At 45.8% G+C, this 26,886-nt stretch overlaps 1 long non-coding RNA gene across 1 annotated transcript; it reads right to left on the bottom strand.

The window, feature by feature from the left end:
• Positions 1-474: 474 nt before the first annotated feature.
• LOC147624064 (uncharacterized) lies at positions 475-26,607 on the bottom strand. The gene is made up of 3 exons (XR_015269248.1): positions 26,553-26,607; positions 1,272-1,420; positions 475-1,118 (listed from the first exon to the last, which is right to left on the bottom strand). It is a non-coding gene; the product is annotated as an uncharacterized LOC147624064 (long non-coding RNA).
• Between the last annotated feature and the right edge of the window lie 279 nt (positions 26,608-26,886).

Raw genomic sequence — 26,886 nt, 5'->3', positions numbered from 1 at the left:
AACTGAAACAAACTCTAGTTTCAATCAATGTCTAAACTCTAATAGTAGAAACCTGACTCGGTTATCATGAAAGTTTGAGAAAGGGCTCACAACTCACAACATTTTTAGAAAAATGATGGCACTCACAAAAGGAATCATCACCATGATGTTCTTGCAGGCATTGAATCTTTTCCTAAACCAACCACCCATCCACCCCCCCCCCCCCCCCCCCCCCAAAAAAAAAGAGAGAGAGTCCTCTTGGCTTTCCAAACGAGTGTCTAAAAACAAAAATTTATCACCATCAAATAATGACCTTTTGGTAGAGAACATGAAAATTTGCATGCTTGATTAGTGCCAAGATAACTAGCACTTGTCAATCCTCTTGGTTATGCTTGTTAGCTCAATGCTAAAACTTTTACCATCACATGCAATGAAACTTAAAAATTGATTAAGACCATGCATTTGTTATATAGGCCACAAGAATTCATTCAGGGAGGCCAACTAAAAGAGCATGAGTAACATTATAAGCTGTTTTTGAGCTACTTTCAAAAAGAGGCGAGCTTTGGTTTTCAATCATTGTCTAGACTCTAAAAGTACTTAAGTTTTGCAAAAAGGGCGCACAACTCTGCCAAGCTGCCCTTACCCGAGGGAAGATTCAGAAGGGTTACTAGGAGGTAAAATGCAAATCAAAACGCCTCCAATTACGAGTAATATTCCTAACAGCGTTCGCATGCCATGCATTTGCTCTCCAAGGGCCATCCCAGCTGCAGCAGTGGCCCCAAATGTGATGGCATTTGTTACTGGCACTGCCAAAGTGATTGGAGTATCACTTAATTTGACAAAGAATAAGGCTGACGCTGACAAGTTGACTAGAAAGGGAAGAGAATACTGCCACAAGCTCAACATATATATCCACTCCTGCAAATAGGAATATAGGTACAAAAGGGGACCCTTGCTTTTCTTCACTTCCTTGTTTGTATGATGTCTCTTATGTTTCTCTGCAATAACAGCTCCTCGTTTTATGAGAGCATTAGTTACACCCCACACGAGCCCAATCGACACAAGCCATAAGATAGCCATAGGTGCCACCACTTCCCTTTTCTTGAAGATTCAACCAATCACGTGTATTTGAGTTGCCCCTATGCCACAGCAAGAATTTCCTTAAAGGATGTTCACAGCAAGAAATAAGCTTCAAACAAAGTCACATGTTTATTCAACAAAAGCACAGGTGTGATATAAATGACGGTAAGCCTGCTCATGCTGCAACGAGCTAAACTCCTAGAAGTACTCACAAGAACTCTTGCCACTGTCATCACTCGTTTGTGACTAGAATGTATGCAATCTGGCCACCCAGCAAGGCAGAGCAATCTTTTGTTAATGAATCCGAAAAATAAGCATTGAAGTCACATCTAAACCGCAATACAGGAATCTCTGAAACAGCCTGCCCCCAACAAGAAAAAGATCCAAATGATCAGTCTCTATGATACAAAGTCGTTGGCATAGCATTGCAGATATACACAAGAAAGGAATGATTTACAGAAAAGCATACTTTAATCACGCACTAACATGCATGGAATCTTAAGAATGGAGTAGACTTGAACATCGACAACAAACTTTTTAAAACACAGCTTATGCAAGAGCAAAAAACACCAAATAGAGAGAAAGAAGTCCTGCAAGAAACATAAGTACAATGGCGACAATGCTATGCACACTGTGAAATAATCTTAGCCGGTTGTTAGAAGTACCAGCAGGTGGACTAGCACGGGTAGCTGCACTGCAGGTGGTAGCACCCCTATCCTTCTTCGGCACTAAGATTTGGCAAGTCCCACAAAAATGACAAAAATAGACATTGGAAATACCTCATTTAATAGGGGTCCTTGTCATCTCTTGTTTGGGGATATTGGGGTTTCCTATTTTGACACGTTTCCCTCCTTGATCATGGGCAATATCACTCTTGTGGGCATCTACATGTATGTCTGGGTAGCTACACCTTTTTTGAGTCTTGCGTTCATGAGCGGCCCCCTTTTTGTATAGTGTGGGTACCCATTGTGTGTCATCTCCCCATCATTTTGCATCTCTCGTACACACTGTCTTCTCAGCCCATACTAATTGTAGCATTGTTATTGGCATATACGCTATGAGTTATGCCACATATGATATGAGTGGTGCCACATGTGAACACGGGCTAACCAAGGGCACTTTTCTCCCTTTGGGTTTTTCACCTTGGATATTAGGTGTGAAAGGACACCACACTTATGTTGTGTATTTTGATATTGTGGAGTCAACTCTCTTGCTCCACACATATTGTATCTATCTTTCTTTGAGCATCTATCACCATCTCTCTCTCACTCTCTTGAGAGAGCTTGCTGCTGTGTTCTTCTCTATGTGCGCCTGATTTCTGTGCAACCCTGACTGTGGGCTAGAAGCTCATATTTGCCGGTAAGCAGCTTGAAGACGGCCGCACTCTAGCTACCTAAGGAGTCTCCCAGAGGAGCACTATGGCTAGAGTCTTTGCACAGTCTTTAACAGGCATCTCAGCAAAAAATCAAGGTTCCACCAAGTACTGATTATTTGGTTCAATTCAAGGGGTTTTTGTTCATTTTTTGCTTCATTGCAAAAATCAGGTGCAAGACAGCATTAGGGTGCAGGATTCAGCGAAAATTTGGGGATTTTTCAAATTTGGAGATTTTTCAAAATTTGCACAATTGCAATTACAGGGGATAGAATTTTACGGCTTTTCTAAAATTAGTGCTTAATCACACAATTAAAGCTCATTGGTACACAAATTTTTGGGGCTTTTGTCAATTATGTGCAATTAACACATAAATCAACCCATTGGTGCTCAAAAATTTTGGGGATTTCAGCATTGCTTATCTACAGCCTTGTATTCGAAGCAAAACATTTGCACAGGACTTTGTGGTTGCCCAACATTGCACTCCGTTGCATTGGGATTTTGCCTACACGTGCTTTTTACAACATATTTGGTTGCACGTGTTTGCATCTCTCTTGCAAGAGATTTCAACACATGGATGGAAATACGACCGATATATTTGGGGTTTTGTCCCAAGAGGACAAATTGGATGGCAGTAATTACTCCCTATGGAGTTTCATGGTCCGAAATCTACTTGTGGACAAAGGATTATGGGGTTATGTGTCAGGTGAAGATGTACACTCTATTGACATAGAACCTAACACACCTGGTCGTGGTGCTCAACAAGCAGCAGTACCCACTCCTCCCACACAGGAGTAGAAGTGATGGGATACTTGAGATGTCCAAGCGATGGCTTTGATTGCTTTGTCAGTAAAGCGATCAATCATACCGCATATTCGGTCTTGCAGGACCTCACGGCGAGCTTGGGATGTACTTGAAACCATGTATCAGACAAAGAATGAGGCCAGGGTTGCATTTCTCAAGAAAGAGTTTGAGAACTTGGACATGAATGAAGGTGATAGTATGGTTGATCATCTTACGAAGATCCAAGATCTTCGAGAACAGCTACTCAATATCGATGAGGTCATTTCCAAAAAGTTGGTTTCCAGGACACTATCATCTTTGCCAGAAACCTACTTAAACTTCCACACATCGCTCACTCACTCTATGCGAGGAAACCCGGAAATAATCTTGTTTGAAGAGTTGATTGGTTTGTTGCAGAATCAGAAGAACAAATCTTCCACATGCGTAGTGATGGGGGGCTTTTGCTACCCAAGACAAGGGCAAGGGAAAAGCCAAACATAATTTTCAGCCAAAGGCTGATTTGGGACGGCCTTCACAAAAGAATAAAAATGATGCATGCAAGCCCAAGAAAAAGGGCAAATGTCACTAGTGCAAGAAGCCAGGTCATTACTTGAATGAGTGCAGAAAGAGGCTTGCAAAGAAGAAGAAAGAGGAAAGCGGCATGGCTGTAGATTCTTCATCACCTGCAGGGAAAGATGATGCATCAGTAAATCTTGTGCAGGATGAGTGGACTTTCATTACTTGCAGTTATGATGCATCATTGGAGCATATGTCTCTCAGTGTCAATGAAAGACACGACACATGGTACTTTGACAGTGTTGCTTCTAAACACATTACCTCATGGAGGGATTTGTTTAAGAAGCTTATGGCTGCCCCTTAAGGCAAGCGGGCAACATGTGCAAACAATTCTGCCTTTCCAGTTCAGGGTGTTGGTGAGGTGCTCCTCACAACGACAGAGATGGTGCAGACTCATGTCTTCCAGATGTATTGTATGTGCCATGGATTAAGAAGAACTTGTTGTCCGTCTCCTCTTTTGCTAAAAGAGGATATGCAGTGAGCTTTGAGGACAACAGATGCACAGTGAAAGACCGTGAAGGTGGCTATGCATTGGTCACTTCCGGCACATTGTACCATGGGTTATATCAGCTTTACAAGTTTGAGAGGAGAGCATGATGCTCATGTGGTTACCACTCTTACACCTGCCATGCACGAGGCAGAATTATGGCATGCCATGTTTGGGCATGTGAATTATGGCACTTTGATGCTATTGCAAAGGCATAAAATGGTACAGGATATGCCTCATGTAGAGCTGCCACCAAAACATGTTTATGAAGGGTGCATAATGGGTAAGATGCACAGAAATGCATTCCCAAAAGATGGATCAACAAGGGCTGTTCGGAAATTTCAGGAGGGCGAAAGGCATCTCCCAACATTGCAATGAGAATAAACTGGCCACCAAAGGATGGAGAAGCAAAGCTCTTTAAAGAAAATCGAAAACGTTGGGGAGAGGTTGTAGTGAAGACCAAGACTTTTGTGTAAAGGGCGAAAAGATTTGAAGGGCGCAAAAGGTGGAGATGTTGCAACAAGCTAGATGGGACAAACTACACCTTGTGGAAATTCAAGATTAACGCTATTCTAGACTCTAATGAGTTGCTCGAAACCGTGTTGGGAATGGATGTAGAATCGTTGGCTACACGTGATCCCAATGACAACACAATTGTCATTCCGTCATACACACCACTTCTATGAGCATGGTAAAGGTGCAATCAATGTTGGTGCACTTTGTGCCATTGTGACAAGCATAAGTGATTTGTTCTTACTCTGTTTAGCATACTTCAAAAGCTTATGATGCTTGGGCAATTCTTAGTCATCAGTATGAAACAAGGAATCAGACCAGGATTCAAAACCTGAAGAATTAGCTCGCAGTTGGATGGCTTGCTGAAGGGGAGCTTGCAGATGCTGTAATCAAGCAATTTAAAGATTTTCAAGACCAAATGGCTATTGTTGGAGTACCAAAGACCCTTGAGGACATGGCTTGGAGGTGCATCCGCATACTACTAGTAAAATTTGACGGGTTATTGGCGGCACTAAACACTCGCGTTTGAGTACCATGAAAATGTTGATGCAAGCACCTGAAAGCACCTTGCAAGCACAAACACTTGCAAATGGGTGTATGATCCCAATGACAACACAATTGTCATTCCGTCATACACACCACTTCTACGAGCATGGTAAAAGTGCAATCAATGTTGGTGCACTTTGCGCCATTGTGACAAGCGTAAGTGATTTTGTTCTTACTCTGTTTAGCATACTTCAAAAGCTTATGATGATTGGGCAATTCTTAGTCATCAGTATGAAACAAGGTATCAGACCAGGATTCAAAACCTGAAGAATTAGCTCGCAGTTGGACGGCTTGCTGAAGGGGAGCTTGCAGATGCTGTAATCAAGCAATTTAAAGATTTTCAAGACCAAATGGCTATTGTTGGAGTACCAAAGACCCCCAAGGACATGGCTTGGAGGTGCATCCGCATACTACCTGCAAAATTTGACGGGTTAGTGGTGGCACTAAACACTCGGGTTTGAGTACTACGAAAATGTTGATGCAAGCACCTAAAAGCACCTTGCAAGCACTTGCAAATGGTGGGGGGGGGGGGGGGTGGGGGGAGGAGGGTTTACTTGCAGAGAAGACACCAGAAAAAGCTGAGCTTGAAGTGGAGAGTGGCGTAGGAGGAAGCAAGGCTGTGAGTTCCAAAAAAACACAAAAACATTGCTGATTTAGGGACAAAAAGGTGGAAAGAAGGCCGAAAACACAAATGTGCTGAGGAGCATAGCTGAAAATGTGGATGTAGAGAGATAAAAGGCTCTCCTTCCAGTAAGAGGTAGTCCTCAAAAAACACCAAAAGACAGCCTAGAAGAGGTCGCCTACAGCCGCCAAAGGTCAAAAAAGCTGATGCAGACGAGGCCTACAGATGCACAATTAGGACAAAGACATTGAGGGAGGTGTAATTACCACTACCCACCCTTCAAGAAGGCGAAAAGATGAGAGAGAGAGAGAGAGAGAAAGAAAGATTTTATTAACGTCTTCTAAAGACCTTTTGGGGGGGGGGGGCGTCTCCTGGATTGTAGCTCTCTCGCTTGGGCTGATGTCACTCCTCTACTAGTAGATGTAGAGATAGTGCGTCTCCGAGGGACCCGGGTTTGGACCGAAGGAGCTGTGGAGGATGTCCCACCATTGAGTGGCTGGAAGAAGGTAGTGATCCATGTTTGAGATGTAATATCCCTCTACTGTGGGAGCTGTTGTAATAGCCGCTCTCTATGACGTAACTCCATCAAAAATCCCCCCAAGCATCTCTGATCATGAAACTGCATAACTCTACTGAGTGGACCAAATCCCTCCCTGAAGAGACAGTGGTATCTCCTTCGAATCTCATAGTATACAGGGCAATGGTAAACATAATGCGTCTCTGTCTCCACCTCTATGTGGCACAATTTGCAGATACGTGTCTCCCTTGGGGCTCCTGTAGCTCTTTTTGCCTCTTATCTCTAGAGTGTGTGAAGATACCCGAAGCTGCCCAATAGTAGTGCGCATGGCATGAGACATATATACATCCATGTAACCTGGTCTCTGCACAAACCCATCCTTTGTGAGCTGTAAGAAATGATCGTGGTAGTGCTGCCTCTTCACAGGAAGAGGTTGTGGAGGATCGATCCATGTATGACGTGTGTACAGCTATATCAAATCCTGACGTATCAATCGGTTCCTCTCCACACAGGAGAGTCTCACGGTCGGATGTTCCTCATCGTACTGAAACGGAGGGAGCCTGTCCATACTCATCCCATGTAGTGAAAACCATTGTAAAACCTCTGCATACCATGACTGTCGCCCTGATTACTACTCGCTCTGATGACTCTAGAGCCTGTCTCGGTAATCTATCTGGGGGCATGTGCCTACCCGTTGAATAAATGTCATTGTCTGAAAGAGTGCCTCCACTAGCATGGGCGAAGACGCAAACTCTGCCAAAACTATCTCATGTGGCGTCGAGGTTTTACTATGAATCATCCGTGAGAACATAAGTATTTGTGGGTGCTCTAAACCTCACTATCCGCTTGCTGATAGTCTTGGAGCCCAGATGGGGGATGCATACATCAAGGCTGGTGTGACCATGGTATCAAAACGCCATCTCTTTGTACGGGGTTCCTGAAAATGCGCCTGGTGACATTGCCTCTCAAGTAAAGCTAAAGTTGCATACCCTCTGGCTACCTTGTCCTGAATTGTCCGTCTCATGGAGAACCTCCTCGCCAGGTTAGTAAAGGTGACACCCAAATATACATATGAAGTCACTACATCCACACGTGTGTCCTGGTATATGATGTGGGTGGTCTCTCGCCCCTGCTTCATGGTATTGAAAATCATAACCTTGGTTTTACCAAGATTGACCGTCAGGCCCCCCTGATTACAAATGTTACGACCCTGTGTTTTTCTCTGGACAGTATGCAAGTGTGCACGGGGACATGGTGGACAGTGTGAATGGCATCAGGTTGGAGTCAAAAAGGGAGCCCATGTGTGGATAACCCCATGTGTGAAAGGGGGCAAAGGAATTTTAACTTAAAAGGTTTTAAAAACCTTTAAAGTAATTTTTAATGCCATTTATGAAGAAAACGTGGCCCATAAGCTATTTTGGGGCCACGTGTGCTTTTTTAGGAAAAAGGAGGGGCTGCCAGGCAAAAGAGGTGCCTAACTCTTGTTGGGTGGTGTGCTTCTTCGCTGAGAAGGGCTGGTCGCCTGAAGACCCATGGGCTGGCTTTTTCGTTGGAAAGCGGGCTGCTTGGCTGGGCGCACAGAGCTGCACGCTGAACATCCTCTCTCATGCTCGTGTTGAGGGCGGGGCAGGAGATACAGAGGCTACAGGCGGCTGCAGGACAGCAGGCGCACAGAGCTGGGCGTGCTCTCTCTCTCTTTTCCTTGCCACCAGGTGGGCTGGATTTCAGGCGCAGCATACAGGAGACTGGACTGTGTGTTGCTTGGGCAGTTTTCAGGGCACCTATTGATAGGAGAAAAAGCGCATGGCTGCAGGCGCTTTTCTATCTTTTTCTTGGTGCAAAAGCGGAGGACTGGACTGAACAGGGGGCTGGTTTTTTCATGAACATAGACATCATGATGATGGTGTTCAACTGATGGAACTTTCAGCCTTTCTATGCTTTGATTCGGGACTGTTTTGGGACAGTTTATGGGCTGTTTTTGTTTGGTTGCAAATTCAGCTATGTGCTTGGGTTTTTGGCTGCAAGTACAAGGTCATTTGGTTATGTTTCTTGGCATGGGAGTGAAGCAAGCTCACATGGCTGCGTGCTCATGGAGCAGATTGTTTTCTCTTGCTAGAAAGGAACAGTGGGACCTACAGTTATGGGCATCTCTATGTTGCCAGATGTTTCATGAGGGAACAGGTAACTAGATGTATGGGAAACAGAACAGGAGTTTCAAAAGGGAAACAGGCCTAAGGGTTTCATGTGGAAACAGGTTGTAGGTTTCCCAAGGAAACATGTTTTTGCGTTTCTCCAGGAGATAGGTCACATGCAGGCCAAGGGGTACAGGAATGGACACATGTTTGGTACAGCCTTGCTACTGATAAGACAGGGAACAGGGAATCCATGACAGAGATGGATAGTACCCTTGGAAGGTAGAGAGGGTTGGAACAGATGTGTCGACTGTATGGTATGCTGTGCTGTGATACGAGTTCTCTTTTGAGAGACAGTTTGGGAGTCTGTGTTGTGATACAGGAGCACTGGATGTGTCAGGGTGTGATGCTGTTCATAGTGTGAGAGGCTATGGATGGTTGTGGCAGCCTTGATCATGGGAGAAAGCTTCTGTATGCAGACTCAATGTGGGAGAGTCTTTCGATGTGAACAATGGCTGGACTTATTTGTGGATGCCGTGTGGACAAGAAGCCAGATGCAGGTCCTTTGCAGGCTTCAGGAGTTCTACTGGGACGGCTGAATTACCAGCCTTATATTGTAATCAAAGCTCTTATAATCAATCAAAGAAATACCACAAGGGGCGCCACTGCGATTTGGGGCCAATCGGTGTCCGTGTACTTTTTGCAGGAGCACTCTAGCTCCCCCTGTTTGTTTTCCTTTTCTAGGTCCTCAATGGTGTTGAAGTGTTTTATGTGCGAGTGTTTGTTTCACCGCCCTTTGGTTTCTGAAGGCCGGTTTACAACAAAACTCTCCCAGGGCATCCATGTGCCGCTGTAACCCCTGCTGGGTAGCCAAGACAAGTACTACATCGTCTACGTAAAGCATTAAAGCTACATATAGATCTGCCAAAGATGATCCACTGCCCCCCCCCCCCTTTACCCACAAAATCTGCTAGCTCATCAATGTATAATCCAAACAGGGTGGGAGATAATGGACATCCTTGCTTAACACCAATAGTGCTAGCAAGCTCCTCTGATAATCCGCCCGGGCATCACACACGACCCACAACTCTTTCATACAAAGCAATAATCTCCCATATCATCTTTGATGGTATCCCAAGTGTCTGCAATCTTTGCATAAGTCTGTCGCGAGGCACAGTGTCAAATGCCTTGCGGAAATCCACAAAGCAGCAATATAATCTACGTTTCTATGCCTTCGCCTCCTCTATGAGGCTCCTGAGTGTGAAGATATGATCAAGAGTGGAGTGGTTTCAGCGGAAACTAGCCTACTCAGTAGCTCTGAATCCAGAGATCTCTGCCAATTTACTGAGCTCATGCTCAATGACCGACCCATAAAGTTTGGCCAATGTGTGGCCTACCATCACAGTTCTGTAGTTACCCGGATCCATAGGGTCACCCCCCTTATGGATGGGGGCGATAGTGTGTGGGTGGGAACCCCTCTATGATAGCCCTGTTAAAGAGATGTTCTATAAATGGTGCCATTGTGTCAGCTGCATATGAAAAATGCTCACCTCTAAGGCCTGTGTGGTCCTCCGTGCATCTGTGCTGGAGTCGGCGTATAGCACTCTCCACCATATTTGCTATAAAGAAAGTAGAGTGAGTGGGCGAGGCTCTGAAGGATAGGGTATAGGCGGTTGATCTGGCACATCATATAGTGACTGAGCATATTTATGCCAGATCTTAGGGTCAGAGATACGGGTGTGTGAACGGTGTTCCCGTAGCCTCTGCCAAGCCTCAGTTGAATCGTTGCTCAAAAATAAGTGGTACATGTCCGAGTGTTTGGTTTCCTCGAACATGCGTTTCTTACGGCGAGTTAAAGATTGGTTAAGTCTCTGTGCCTTGCGGCCCAAGATTTCACCTCTCTCTGCCTCCTGTTTGAGATGTGAACGAGTAGCCCGACACTCGTCATCGTACCAACTATTTTGGGGCATCTTTCCAATGTTACTCTTGGTGGTACTCCTACAGAAATGTGGGAAGCTCAATAGGGCGGATGTATGTAATAAATCTGTAAGCTGTGTAGTAAGAGTGTCAAGAGGTGAGTGTGGGTCTAGATGAAGAAGGCCTCGGTAGATAGAAGTACTATATAGATGATCACAATCATGTGTGAAATATATAGTAGGGCGAAGTGATGTACTAATAGTAGGGAAAGTGGTAGAACTAGAAGGATGTGCTCGTAAAGATAGGAGCAGGTATGTATGATCCGCCCCAATAGGACAAGTAGGGATGGAAAAAGAGTCCATGAGACTCATGGTCTCTATGGGACCAAGAATGTAGTCAACCGTGCTCCTCCCTCCTCCATATGGAAAACAAGTGTAGGCTCCTGAGCCTGGCCACCTCTCGAGCCTATTATAAATAATGAGCTGATGATGCGCACTTAACACCAATAGCTGTCTCCCATGTTTTTTGATCTCCCCTCGATCCTCCGAAGATCTCTGTATCCCAAGGTCCTCCTCATCTAGCCCCCTCAAATGTGGATCCTCAATGTCATACACCTCACACTGTCTACTCTGGGTCCTGGCATTAAAGTCTCCCACTAGCAAAATATCCCCCCTCTACTCCGTGATCCCCTTAGACAATGCTGTGAATATCTTCCCCTCCTTTGCTATAGCATCCTCATGCTCCTCGGCATCCTCCATCTGATCTCTATGATGCTTCCCTTGAGCAAAAAGTGAGCCATCTGGCGAGAAATAGCACATAGCAATATATACCGCCCTCGTATCCATGAGCTGCACTCTGACCCACATGAAACTAGCCTCCTCATCTTGGCTCATCACTGTAACACGTGGCCGGAGCTCCTCCCTAAAAAGTAGGGCCACTCCCCCCGATCCTTGAACACCTCCAGCCCATCTAGTCTGTCCTCTAAAGGCAGACTCCCATGTATAGCCTGTCACCTCGGCAAACTCCTCTCGACTCTGGTGTGTCTCTGTGAGAAAAATAATGTCCTGATCTCCCAACACCTCCTCAAAATCTGACCACAGTGACCCATTGTAGTTCCACACTGCCATCTGTACCTTTGCCTCAAGCCGCGAGTCCCTATTCGACGATCTTGCCGTCAATGATGGCATGATCGTCACGATAGAAGTAAAGAGCCCACACGAGGTAGCAATTGTTAGGTTAGGTGCACAGAAATGAGGCACACACAGAGAAGTACACAGCAACAAGCTCTCTCAAGAGAGTGAGAGAGAGATGGTGATAGATGCTCAAAGAAAGATAGATACAATATGTGTGGAGCAAGAGAGTTGACTCCACAATATCAAAATACACATCATAAGTGTGGTGTCCTTCACACCTAATATCCAAGGGGAAAAACCCAAAGGGAGAAAAGTGCCCTTGGTTAGCCCATGTTCACATGTGGCACTACTCATATCTTATGTGGCATAACTCATAGCATATATGCCAATAAGTCTCCCCTGTTGCCTAAAAGGGATACACCCAAGAAAATCTGGAGAGGTCATCGATAAAGGTTACAAAGTATAGATGCTTTCCAAAAGATGGTGTCCGCATAGGACCAGACACATCACTGTGCACAAGGTATCCTACTCAACCATGTCAGTGTGCAGCGGAAGAGAAAAGAACACAATGACAAACAAACGCAGCAATGAACAGAGATGAGAGAATGAATCAGCACTAGATTGATGAAGGAAATACAACCCACGTGGAGAGGGAGGCTCTGTGAGTATGGGCTGCGTTTCTCAAGGGATAGAGAGAAGAATGAACGATGTGTAGAATGAGGAGACTAGGATCATTATCAAACCGCAGAAGACCAATTCTGATGAAGAAAGTGTCTACCCGCATGTACCATTCCTGCGGAGCTTGCTTTAACCATATAAAGCATTGCGAAGATGGTAGACCATATCTTCTTTACCTGCAATGATAAAACCACGCGGTTACTCAACGTCAATATTAAGGACAGCTAACTTTACAAGTCACCCATGATGGGTAACAAGAGCGGATGTGCACCAATGTGCACAAGAAACACAGTGCTAGCCAACAGGAAACAACCTGCTTTGCTAACAAAAGAGCTCATACTTTTTCTCATGAAGTCTCAGGTCGTGCTCTTTTTAATAAAACAGAGAGCTTGCGCCAAATGTTGCTGATGCTCTTCGTGCTTTTTACTATAGATGAGAATATCATCCCAAAAGACAATCATGAAATGCCACGTGCATCGTTCGGGAGTGCCGTGGACATACTGCTAGCGGAGGACAATAGTAGTAGTCGAACCTAGGGAATTATTTCCGACGTTTTTGTGAGCCTTTTTGGAGGACATGCATGACCGGATTATTCCATTAGTTAGTTTTGCACACTTGCATAACCCTCTTTGCAAGGGGATGTTGTATTGACTACCTCCAACAATTGTTACACATATGCCAACTTCTAGTGAGGTCATCATGTAGGTAAAAGCATGTAGTGGACATGGGCGGAGTTTCACCAAAGTCCGGTAAGTCTAGCCTGTCATGTGTATCATCAGGTGCACATTAGAAACTCACTGAGTTTTGCCATTTTGCACGTACTTTATAAGTGAGGCCCAAATTGGATGGTCAATAATGGCATAAGTTTTGTGGTTCCTCTCCTACGCTTCGTCCCATCCGCTTCTACTCCGGGGAGTTTTTTGCTTCCCTGTGCCTTTTCCTCTTTCGCTGTTAGGCAGGTGTTTCTCAGTTGTGTTAACCACAATATGGCGGCCTCCGGTCCAGATTTGGTTCCTTAGGCGGAGAACCCCCATCTCAATGCCTACTGCATCACCCTTTCAGAGCAGCAATGCGCCACTCTGCAGGCCGTATTGATGACCTATCCCGCACAGGAGTGCACAACTCGATTGTCGGCTTTTCACCTTCGAGGAGGAGATCCATGACTGGCTCTAGGCCTCCCTTCACATTTGTGAGGGTCGTATTTTGGGCCGAGGCACTTTTTGTCTTCAAATGACCGATGTAGCTGCCTTGTTGGCTCATATCCCAGTGGTGGTCGGAGACCAGATCATTAGTTTGATCGCTTGGCAGGCCGGTTTCTCAACGGCAGGCTGACATGTATCACCGCCTTCCCCAGCACCCGGTGACATTGTTGTTTCCGGGCTTGGGGATGGAGCTTCGGCATCTTTTGTGGGATATTGGAGCTTGCTTTGGCACCCCCCTCTCTGAGTCGTTCACAAAGGTGGCAACGGGTGAGTTGGCAAGCACTGGAGTCCCCAGAGTCTGGGTAGCAGTTGAGGACCCTCAACTTTACCCAACTCCATCACCATCAGTTTTGGCAAGAGGACCTCGCACCAAAGCATGATTGTCACTGGCCAGCCAAATCAGTGCCTCAGATGCCATCTGTTCGGTCGCATTTGAGTGCTTGCACTACCACCATGGTGGCAAGATACTATGAAGTTACAGACCATTTGATCACGAGGTGGTTAAAGGAGGCCTATGCAGCAGGGAAGGGAGGTGTTGTCCCCCATTGCCCAAAGGCACATTTTATGGATCGCCCTCGAAGCCCAAGGCTAAGAGGGTTCGTTTTGAGGGGTCTTCAACACATTCGGGTAGGATACTGTTCGCCCACTCAGATGTTTCTAGATGAGTCTGCAGATGGTGACACGGAATGTACGTGGCTTCCACACAAGAGCCTCTAGGGGCCCGAGGAAGCTGCTTCTAAGACAAGAGCTTCACCCTAGCAGAGTGGGGAGAATTGATGTACTTATGCTCCAGGAGCATAAGCTCTCCGAGGTGCAGGCTGCAAGATACATCAAGATTCTACCAAGCCAAAGTCACACCTTTTGGGTTGCATCTATTGGCAGATGCGGATTGAGTGGAGGAGTTTGCACATCGGTCAACTCCAGTTGGATGAGCAGTATCTATGACTCTTCTACTTGCGTTTTGCATCACCATGTTCCCAGATGGTGTTTAGGGCTGAAAGAAGACTCCTATTGCATCGCACATGGATGAACCCATGTGATATGCAGCGGAAGTCTTTGTATTGGAAGATCTTGTCACACAAATGCTCACACCGTCTTCTGTATCCTAAGTTTCGTGAGTTTAGCAATCCACTTTAATACTTCAAACTTTAAAGAGATATGTGAGAGAGAGGGATATGAGAACTGTACACCAGATTGGGTCCCGAATTACCCACTGAAGGGCCCCTATCCCGATAACGAGATAGTATTTGCTTTATTTCTTTAGAGAGAATGACTGTGGACTGTAGATAAGCCAAACGCAAGATCTCGAAGGATTGGAAGCTTGGCTGAACTGTACACGGCTGTAGAAACACCTCGATGAACTGATCTCGAGCCTATGCACTCTTCCCAAGGGCATGAGGAAGGGTTGCACACTTGAGGCTGAGAAAAGAAGATGGTGGACTGTTCTAAGCTATGTTAGAATGCTGTAAATACTTATGAATGCTGTGTTACCTTCACCAGAGGGCTGGTGTATGGCTGGATGATGTACTGAAGGCTGGATACTGATGTAAACTGATGATTCAGGGCTGAGAACTGCTGTAGACTGAAACGTAGACCTGTAGGGATGATGCTGGACTGAAACGCAGGCTGAATGCTGATGCTGGACAGAAAACGCAAGCTGAATGCTGATGCTGGACAGAAAACGTAGGGCTGTAGACTGAATTCTGGCGTGAATAGATGCTGAAAGCAGACTGTTCACATGCAAAAAACGCAGGTATCTTATGCTGATTTGGGGCTGATCTGATGCGCTTATGGCTGTAGGGACTGCTGAATTGCATGCGTTGGAGAACCAAGGTTGGCTGAAGCAAACTCAAGCACTCCAAGGGCTGGATGAGACTAGTCTCGTGCTGAAGGCAAGGGAACTCCTAGGGCTGAGGAGGAAAGCTCTTAGCACATTGAAGATTGCATGGGAAACTAAGCCCTATGCAAGCCTATTTATACTAACTAGAGGTTGGTCAAGTTGGCTGGACATTTATTTAATAAAGTTTATACTTATAAATGACAATAAATGCTAAATAAATACTATAAAATATGGAAAAAATACCAGATAAATCCTAGTAAATTTCCTAATGCTTCTGGGATGTTCTAAATGATGCACAGGCATATGAATGCATATTATGCAGGATGCAGAGTGCTTTCCAATGCAAACCCTAAGGCTTCTACTGACTCTACATGTATGAATGATTCTCTCCGAGTGGGTTAAGGGACTTGACTGACTGACTGACCCGCTAAGGCTGAGGAATGACCTACGTAGCTCGTGCCTGACTTATCCTGGACTGAGGATGTACAATGGGGTCACGGCATACGACAATTATCATCCTACTAGGTTCTAATAATGTACAACTGTTGCACTGCTGATGATGAGCCATCTTGTCACCATGCATTGAGTGCAGAGAGCATGTGACAACCCATCACCTGTGTCTTGATCTTGTGGTGGTGTGGGAGCTAGGAAACATTGTTTCAATATCAAGCTCAGCAAGGCTAAACACTGATTCAGTCCCATATGAAGGTGCGCAGGTCCAAGGTACATGAAAGTGCACAGGTACGAGGCCCAAGGCAAGGAATGTAAGACATGGAAGAACTCCTAGGAGGTTGGCTGGTGGTGTTCCACAAAGCCCAAGGGGATGGCAGTCCTGTGAGTCGGGTGCCACTTGGGGCACTCCAGGAAAGGCTTTCAGGCAACGGTTCCAGGGGAGGTTGATCCTCCAAGGGGTAGAGTGAGTGTCAGACCGGGCCGGGTGTTCAGCGAAAAGGTTGCTAGAGTTGGATTGGATGAGAGGGGGACTTCGGGAATAGAATGGGACTATGACAGGCATCCAAGAAACAGGTTGGAATCCTGTCATCAAATTTAGCAGAGGGGGATGTCATGTGCAAGATATGCACAAGCATACCTCAAAGCTAGTCCTGAAGAGGCAACAAGATAAAGATAGAGCAGAAGCAGATTTTTGAGCAACGTTTTGTTGATTTGGCAAGGGATATCTAATGGAGGTGATTGCCGAAGATGTTACCCATTTGTTCATTCGGCATTGGTATCCTATTGAAGGGATCCCTAGGACCAGTGTCAGACTAAGATGCCAAGTTTACCAGTCATTTTTGGAGGGCAATTTGATAACTTTGGTACTAAATTGATTTTTTCCAGTGCATTTCATCCTCCGTAGACTGATGGCTACATAGAAATCTACAACCAGTTGGCCTTTGATGTGCTGAAGTGTTATGTCCATGATCAGCAAGGTAAGTGGGAATCATATTTGCCTTGAGTTCAAGATGTTTTGAATGATTCCTTTTCTTCAGCTATTGGCAGGACTCCATATGAAGCATCGTTTGGAAGATCATTCTAGTCGCTATTGACTAGAACCTTGTCTTCAGTACTTGAAGCGAACAGAATGACGGAGTCTTATCAGAAGATTTTGGAGTTATGCGTCCGAGGTCAGGTGTGCATTGTCCTACACATGAATTACTGCCAATCCGTACTGTGAGTCTCCCTCTGGAACGATATCAGATGATCTGTGTATCTTGTTTGCAACCGGGTGCCGGACAGCTGTAGATGCATGTAGAAAAGGGGCCAGCCCATAGGGCAACCCAAGAATAGAGCCTAAGGCTCTTGCATGGGCATGGGGTAGGCCTAGAGCCACCCCAAGGGGCCAGGAGGGCCCCAAGTAGTGCCCACCAGCCCAAGTGTGGGTTGGGCAGGCTGTTGGCCAGCCCTAGGGGCCCTGTCCAGCCAGTCGGCCTGGTGTGGGGGCAGCCCGCACCACTTGCGCATGGCTGCCCAGCAGCCCAGACATTGCGCAAGGCTGCCCAGCGGCCCAGACATTGCGCAAGGCTGGACAGCGCCTGTCTAGTGTGAAAACGATGATAAAAGTTAGCATTTAATGCTATGTGAGCTCGCCGTGAAGATATTCAGCAGGCCGACCCCTGTTGGGGCAGCCGACCAGCCATCTGAGGGGGTATAAAAAGCCCAGCCATAATTCAGTTTTGGTATCTCATTATTCATGACAGGTTGTTGCATTCCAAGGGCCAGGACAGCCAAGGGGAGTGCTCCAACCAAGGTGAAAAGTGCAGGTCAAGATTCAGTCTTTATTTTCAGATTTACATCATTCTAATAAAGCAAATACACCATTTGTGGTGGGGGCCCTACAGAGGGTATTTGGGACCCAACGCTGTCCTCTTCTCCCTCTCCCTCTCCCTCTCTCTCTATTTTTTTTGCACATCTTCTTGAGTATTGTGCGTTATATTCGTCGTGAACGATTGTTGAATTTTGAGCATTGAAGTTACCGATTCGACCATGAAGCTTCCGCATGTTACACCGTGCTCTCGTCTCTGTGGGGGTGTAAACATCGAGGATCCCCACCCAGGTCTCCCCCACCTGAAGGCTGATCCACAGAGCTCTCCCAAGAAGCAAAATGCCATGCGTGTGGATTATAGAGCTTTGAATAAGCTTACCATCAAGAATCGGTTTCCGATTCTACGCATAGACGACATCCTTGACAAGTTGGATGGATCGGCATGCTTTAGCCGAATTGATCTCAAGAGTGGATATCATCTGTTATGCCTTTTGGTCTTACAAATGCCCCGGCTACATTCAATAGAATGATGGATCGCATATTCCGTGGGTACAGGAAATTTACAGGTGTCTTCTTTGATGACATACTAGTTTTCTCGAAGACCGAAGAAGAGCATAAAGCTCATTTGGCTATTGTTTTTGAAGAGCTCCATAAGCATAAACTCTTCATAAATGCAAAGAAGAGTGAGTTCTTCTTGTCAGAGATACATTATCTTGGGCATATTGTGTCCAAAGATGGAGTGCGGATGGATCCTGCAAAGATTGATGCAATTCGGAATTGGCCCGAATTGAGTTCAGTGCATGAGATCCGTAGTTTTCTTGGATTATGCTCTTACTACCGCAGGTTCATTCGGCACTTTGCATGGATTGCTTCTCCTTTGCATGATTTGACAAAGAAGAAGGCCGTGTTCAAATGGACTAATGTAGAGAGAGATGCATTCCTCGCATTGAAAGATGCAACTACTCATGGTCCAGTGTTGATCGTTCCGGATTTGCAAAAGCCTTTTTGTATGGAATGTGATGCATCTGGAAATTGCATAGGGGTTGTCCTTAATCAAGAGGGACATGCCGTGGCTTATGAGAGTCGTAGATTGCATGATGCAGAGCTATCTCTTGGCATTTATGAGAAAGAGCTCTTGGCTGTAATTCATGCACTTACTATATGGAAACATTACCTTCTTGGGGCTGATTTCACTGTGAAGACAGATCACCAGAGTTTGAGATATTTTCTTACTCAAACTAAATTGTCAGAGAAGAATATGAGGATGGCCAATTTCCTCTCTATGTTTCATTTTCAGATCTTGCACACCCCGGGAAAGAAGAATGTAGTGGCCGATGCATTGTCACGAAAGCCGTATGTAGCAGCTATCTCAGTTGCCTCTCATGGGGACTTGTCTACCATGCGTGATTTGTATCATACGGATGCTGATTTTGCCACTATTTGGGCTGATTTGATGGCTGGTCATGCACATGCCTCATATGTGATCAAAGAGGGTTATCTCATGAAAGATAATTGCCTATGTGTGGTGTCTGACATGAGGCAAAAGGTTTTGGATGAGTGCCATGCTCCTCCATATGCTGGTCATAGAGGCATAATGCCTACTACGCACATGATTGAGCGGTATTTCTTTTGGCCAGGTATGCGGAAGGACATAGAGGCACATGTACGTGCATGTATCATCTGTCAAAAGGTCAAATTTGATAGGCAAAAGGCACCAGGTTTGCTTCAGCCATTGCCTATTCCCACGCAGCCATGGGAAAGTATTACAATGGATTTCATTATGGACTTGCCACGTACCCTGCAGCCAGAGCAGATTGTGTATCACAAGGAACGCAAGCTTGCTGCAGGCAAAGTTGTGAGGCGTTACCTTGTGAAGTTTAAGAACTATCTTCCCATTGATGCTAAATGGGTAGATGAAGAGTTCTTCAAAGATTGCCCGCATGTGCTTCAGACATATTTGGATGCATTTCAGTTGCGGACAACTGTTTAGAAGCGGAGGGGAATGTCACCATTTGGCCACCCAAATGGTTCACTCTTGCTTTCACACTATGTACATATTGGATTGGTGTCCATGGCTTATGGAATATGCCTATGCAGGTGATTGACACGTGTCATGCTGTATAGTTGGATATGATATTCCGCTGGGACTTGATGTTATCATGCCCGGAATATCTGGAGGACTTGGCTTTCCGCTGGGACTTGTGCCTTTGTGTACATGCCCGGAAACGCCTGGAGGACTTGGCTTTCCGCTGGGACTTGTGCCTTTGTGTACATGCCCGGAAACGCCTGGAGGATTGGCTTTCCACTGGGTCTGGTATCGCATATACTTGCCTGGAAACGCCTGGTCTTATATGGTTTCATGAACGGGAATTGCTCATGCCAATGCTGCATTGCATAGCAGCCTGCAAATGAAATTGCATGCTGTTTTCATGCCTGCATGACCTATGTGTAGTTTCGGGCTAGGGGACGCCCGCCCGTGAACCGTGCGTGTGAAACTGTCTGCTGACATGGTTGTGTGGCATGTGAACAGGTGGTAAGTATTACCCAATCTAGGCTCAAATAGCCCTTAGGACTTAGCCAATATTTATAAGTGAGTGCGTTCCCATTTCATTAAAGTTTGGGCGCCCAAAAAGTCACTTATAAATTATGACCGCTTCCAAGTTCACACTCCCTGAAGTCCCGAGGCGGACAAGGCTCAATGTCCAGGACCTCATCCTCCCTTTTTACTCATAAATGGGCATCTCCTCATGTCCCTTCACCTGATTGGACCCCAATTCACTTACTTATTAAGAGAAATTCGTGTTTTCTCTTCATGAGGATTTTTGGAGGCTGAAAACTCTGTTTTTCCACCATTTCTCTCCATTTCCAAGCTCTCCATAGCCATACCCAACTTGCTAGGGTGTTTTCCAAGCTTCCAAGAGTGTTTCCAAGTGCTAATCACTCTCCTACTCACTCCCAATGACTGAAATTCAGCAAAACAGCTCTCATTTTTGCTGTAATTTCTGGTCTTTTTGTTGAAAACCCTAATTTCAGCCTTCCTTTCTCAAGTTGAACCATAGGGGAAGCTTTCCCAAGGTTCCCTTCATCCTCTTGAAGACTTTTGTCGCGAAGGATTGCGGCAAATCGAAGATATCAACACTTCTAAAGCTTCCAACGCGAAGGCTTCCGCTTGCAACAACTTCTATGAAGACTGGTAAGCTAATTGGACAATGTGTTGTCATTACTTACTCAGTAGAAGGGCAGGACTCCTTGTTTAGCCGCCCTGTGTAGTATTTCTCTTGTCCTATGTGCTCTCTACCTTGCTTGGTAGAACATAGAGCCAATGGTAGAGAATATGGGCACTGAAGTCGGGCCGGGCATCAAGGCAGCTCCTTGGTGATCTACATCGACATACCATTGTTTTCTAAATGCTGAATTTCATATGCATTGGCATGGAGGATTTGGCAATGGATGCCCGTGAAGCTATGTATTGAATTTCTCCAATAGTAATACAATTTACTCAAGGGAGGGGTCGGCCGTTCCGGCTCATTGTGTGCCTCTTGTCAATTCAGCAATTTACTTCTTGTATTTGAGCAAGTGTCCTTCAAATCTTAGTGTATTTAAGTGTATTGATTAGCATTGTGTTCAACCAAGTTACACTTACCCCCCTTGCCGTCAAGAATGATCTCCATCCGGCCCTCATTGTGTATCGAAATTGTGGAGTTGTCGCCAATGAAGATGCGACCTGACTGCCGTTTCAGATTCAAAAAAAAGTCACAAGGAGGAGTCATGTGCCTGGAAGCACCGCTGTCAAGAATCCACTCCCGGGTATCCTTTGCAGTGAAGCCAACTGCCTCCTCACTCGAAGAAGATGAAGCATCTGAGTCCATCATCTCTAAGTGCACAAATGCTGGAGTCTTTGCAGCTGAGGCTGAAGAATCAGCACTCTTCCCAGTCCGCTTAGGACACTTCCTCCAATAGTGGCCTTTCTCGCCACAATGTTTGCAGGTCCTGTCGGCCTTCAGTTTCTCTCGCTCTGCATTAGCCTTCTTCTCAGAAGACTTCTCCAATGAAGCCTTCCCTTTGCCCTTGTTGTTATTCCGGCCTTTCAACCGTTGGCCAGTTAAGGCCTCCGAACCTCCGCCTTGTGGAAGGTTCGTGAATCTTTCCTCCTGGTCCAAGACCATAGGCACAAGCTTCTCCCAAGTGATGGTGCTGAGCCTGCCACTGGTAATCAAAGAAGAGTAGAGAGCTGAGTACTAAGAAGGCAAATGCGACAACAACGTGATGGCCATATCCTCTGATGATATCTCCTTCCCAGCCTGAAGAACTTCCTGCTGAAGAGCCTGTAGCTTGTTAATGTGCTATATATATAGTACAAAAAGTTCTCAGTCCATAGCCCTAGGCTGCCTTCTTGGAAAAGGTGAACATCACCAAAATCTGGGGACCCTAAGGACCCAACTCCTAAATGAGTTGAATGACTCTAATGAACAGCACATGTGACCTTTTATGTCCTCTTGGAACATTGGAGTGCTGGCCGACCAGCAGTCGGCCAGCCGACTGGTTATATTCATCATAAAAGCTGTGCAATCTAGACATAATCCCTTATAATGCTGCGCCTTCAGCCGCCTTGTCCTCTGGTCCAGCTGACGTCATCTTCTGATGCAGCCGACAGTCCCCACTTGCAGCAGCTGACAGCTTCCTCTTCATGTCCTCCATGCCTTGCTCCAAGTCCACACTGGCTAATTTGCACTCTGTGCTCCATAAATCCCGGTTCTATCAAGTTCATACTCTTTATCTGGATGCCTCTTCTGGACCAGCATCTGAGAATGTCCATGGCATCTTTCATGCACATGACATCAGCTTGTATGGGCTGCCCCATACTTGCCCTTACAGCCATAAATAGGCTGTACAGCCTGTATGCTTCCCCTGGCCTGCCCCTAGGGCTGTCCTACAACCCTCCATGGCCTATCCATGGCAGGTGCGTACAGTCAGCGCCTTCCTGGCCTTCATGGGGGTGGTTTTACACTATCCCCATGCCCACACAAGTACTTGTGGTAGCCCTATGGGCTCTGGCCCCTTTCCTAAAAGTAAACCCTAACTATCTACACAATGATCTGGCATCCAGTACCATACCAGATACACAGAATCACTGACATCATTCCAGAGGGAGACTCACAACATGGACTGGCATTGTTTCATCTGCAGGACAGTGCACACCTGACATTGGACTCATGTGTAGGACAATGCACACCTGACCTCGGACGACTGGGATGGATCCCTGGCTGACTCGTCCCGGACTGGGCTCACATGGGACCAGTTTACCATCCCAGGTCCTGCACCTTCTGTACAGATATGTCTACGTGGCATCCAAGTGCGGGATGCACGTGACACGGGCCTCCAAAGTGGGGGCCAAGTGAATGACATTTTCCCAAGTTTGAGGCTCATGCGCCATTACGTCAAATTGCATTGGTAAACAAAGAGCATCCTCAAATTGCTCCACTTGCTTCAAGAGTATAAGCATTAGTTTCCAAAAGCAAGAGGTAATCTTGGATCATCTCTCGCGGAAGTTGTTGCACGCACTCTCATTGACGCTTCAAGTCGTGTTGGAACTGAATCGGAAGGAACTGGCGAAGGACCGCAATATGGCAACCCTCCCAGTTACAGATAGTGTAATGGTGAACATAGTCTTCCCACAACATGGAAGCACCACTAGTAAAAGCCATGTGAACCAAATGAAGCTGGAACATATCTGAACCGCCGATAGCAACGACCACGGCTGCCATCTCCCACGTTGAGTTGGTGACTTCACCATCCATCTCACCGAAAAACTTAAGGAGTTTGATGAGCTTGAGCAATGAAGTGCACTTATCCTGAACCATAACATCTCTACCTCCGCCCGAAGCCAAAGAATGCCACCATTGGGGAGGAGGGCACCACGAAGGAGAAAAACCACAAGAAGAGGAAGTAGAGGAGTTGTTGCTACTGGAAGAACTATCGAGCGGGCTAGGAGCTGAGCTTAACAATCACTTCCCGAGGGAGTACGACCTATGCTGCCCTGTCAAAAAAGCAAGAGCTGAATCGGGCGCGCTCTCGCGGAGACAAAGTCACTGACGGATACTAGGAGTCCAACCCACAACCTGAAAGCTTGGAATTGGGGACCGCTGGCCAGACTACAATTGCACCACACGAGTTGCAATATCTACCATAACTGTCTGCATGGAACACGTGCGGACCAAAAGCTCCACCATTTCCTATGGAGAATCCATTTTGCTGGTCAAAGTTGAAGAAGACACCGAAATTTCCTCCACCAGAATTGCGCTACTTGGCTTGTCGGGTCAAAATGGATGCCAATGCGCAAAGTGATGAAGAAGGGAGCTTTCGTCGGGTCTAAATGCTTGGCTTGCCGAGTCAAAGTGGGTGCCGGTGCATGAAGTGATGAAGAAGGAAGTCCGCCTGATGCACAAAGAAGTATGGGTAGATGTGGCCCTTGGTTGATGAATCAACCACTAGTCCAAGTACACGACCCCACACGAACACGCAACTATAGAGAAGAGAAGTTTCAAATTGAATTCTGCCTACTCAAATCGTGCTCCTCGCACCTATAGGCACCTTCAAAAAAAAAAATCAATTGGTTCTCCAAGTTCTAATACCAACTGTAAAGCCTTGTACCCTCAAGTACTTGTTAGTGAGACATGCACAACGGGGAACAAAGATACAGGCATAAGCTTGTATAAGAGAGTCGCCCTTGCTACACCAAACACACGTGTGCATAGAGGTAAATGCACTCGCTTGCACTCTAGAAACGCAGAGGAGACAGATTGCAATGATTTAAAAAAGAACCCCAAGGTCCCTATTTTTGGGTTCCCAAGCAAGTCGGAGCTAGGTTGAGTCCAGGTTGGATGGGGCTCGTCGCGGGTGACGTGACCCGCATCCACTGCCCCTGCGCTTGCACTTGCGCTGTCAAGATGAAGGTTTGTCTGGCGAACCACCTACAAGTATCTCACAAGCAACAGTAGCAGTGGCAGTGGTGGCTCGGCAATGTCGGAATCGGGGACCACAAAGAAGTGGCTAAGGAAGTAATGTCAAGTCGGCCAGCTGACCTACAGCCAACCTCCTGACCAACCTCCTCGCGGAGCTATAAAAAGGCACCTTCCCTTCTCATTTTCTTCATCAAGTATTTTAGCCTTCTCCCATTCTCTTGGCCTTTCCACAATAGTGTGAGGGTTAGGGCCTGCTCAAGCGAGAGTGTAGGAATACATCTTTGTACAGTGGCATATTTTGTAACTACTGTGTGTGAGTCGAGTGACCTTCCGCTATGCAATTCTATCTTTGTTCTTTTCTCACTTAGACATGCAACATACCATTATGTCCCCTAAGTGTGCACTCAATGGTTTTGCTAAAAAAAGACACACTGCCACCACAGACAATTAAAAGGCATGGGACATTGAGGATTCAATTGCATTAAAGTTGAGCCCTTACCTAGAGCTTATGAGACCTAACCACGAGCCTTGAATGAGCTGAGCCAAAAGCTACACACATGGAATCTAGTATGACCTCTGCTTTGTCTTCACCTTCGGAGGCTCCTTGCCTTTGCTGAAGTGTTTTTAACTTTTTTCTAGTTCTTTGAATAATCCTTTTCTATGTGCTCCATGGAGTTGCATTGAGGCACTTGCTTTCATCCATCTTTGCTTAATGCTTCCTGGGGCTAAGGCGAGGCCTTATTTAGACTCCTACACTTGCCTTGTCCTTTTAAATTCGACTCCCTTCTCTTTGCCTTTGGAAGTTTCTAGCTACAGTTTGAACATAGGTCCTCATTGGGTAGGGTGGAGGCACGTTTGACTGCATCGAAGAAAAAAGAATCCCGTCATGCTTACATCTATGAGAGGAATGGATGTCGCAATCTGTCCATAAACTGCTCAGCTTGCTTGTCCAAAGTAACCATGTGAGGAGGATGAAAACAAGTTTCTTGAAGCCAGTAAGTCAATTGTTATAAGACTCAACTTGCCCGCATAGTTTATCACACATGGAATAGATATGAGCCCACTACCCCCATTTCCGCATGATCCAGAATCACTCTTCTCAAGGCTCATGCATGTGAACATGAATCATACAATCGCACATAATGTGAGGCAAATGCTCGTCAAAAAGACATGGATTACCCTACTTCACTAAAATAGATCTTAGATCCGCCTATCACCGGAGAGGGTGTTACAGGCTTGATATATGGACCCTCCCCCCTTTGCCTAAGCAAACTCTTCCCCCACAACCTTTACACACACACCCAAATTACCCTACTTCACTAAAATAGATCTTAGATCCAGCTATCACCGGAGAGGGTGTTATAGGCTTGATATATGGACCCTCCCCCCTTTGCCTAAGCAAACTCTTCCCCCACAACCTTTACACACACCCAAATATGGCAAGGGGGTATCACCCTTTCCAAATCCTGGCTCTTGCCCGAATGGATCTAGTGCCTTCAATAGTGAAGTGATGCAATAATCATTTCCTAAGGTTGACACAAGCCGAATTCATACTAAAACAAGAATAGTAAATTTTATGCATACCTTCACATTAGAATCTTAAGGTACCGAACAGCTTTTAGTGAAGAGCAAAGAAAGAATTAGCAAGGAAAATGGAATACAATAGATGCACATGACACACGCCACAGACGTCACATACAAAAGTAGAATGAACCGGAGTAATGTTAAGGACCAAATAAACAGTTCTATACAGGAGCAGCAGAAAGGAACTGCCCCAAAACTAGTCATGTAAATTAAACTAAAAATAACCGAGTATAATGGAGAGAGAGAGAGAGAGAGAGAGAGAGAGAGGGGAGGGGAGGGAAGGGAGGAGGGAGCGCGGGGGAAGGGTAAAATGTGCGTGTGCGTGTGCTGTTGAGAGAGAGAGAGAGAGAGAGAGAGAGAGAGAACCTCGAGAGCAAATCCTCCGAAGCGCAAGAGTCTCACACGTCGCCAAGAAAAAAATAAGGGCACCAAAAATAAGGGCATTTTATCCTTCCTAATAAGGGCACCAAAAATAAGGGCACCCAAAAAAAATGCATAGTTTTCAAAAAAAAATATAGTAAGGGCCTTCTTTTTTTGCGAAAGCTTTAAATTATATTAAGTAAATGTATGATTTTAGAGTCTCAAGAGACTTATTACAGAGAGCTTTTTACTTACAGAGAAGCTTAACTCATAAACATTTCTGACTTTTCACATAGACACTTGAACCTCAATAAGGTCCATGATAAAATGCATAAGGTCC

This window comes from Cibotium barometz, chromosome 26 (genome assembly GCF_041138505.1).
Source record: "Cibotium barometz isolate CiBa-2024 chromosome 26, ASM4113850v1, whole genome shotgun sequence".
In the NCBI taxonomy this organism is placed as follows: Eukaryota; Viridiplantae; Streptophyta; class Polypodiopsida; order Cyatheales; family Cibotiaceae; genus Cibotium; species Cibotium barometz.
Note: the sequence above shows the minus strand (reverse complement) of the source record. Positions and strands in the feature narration are given on the sequence as shown.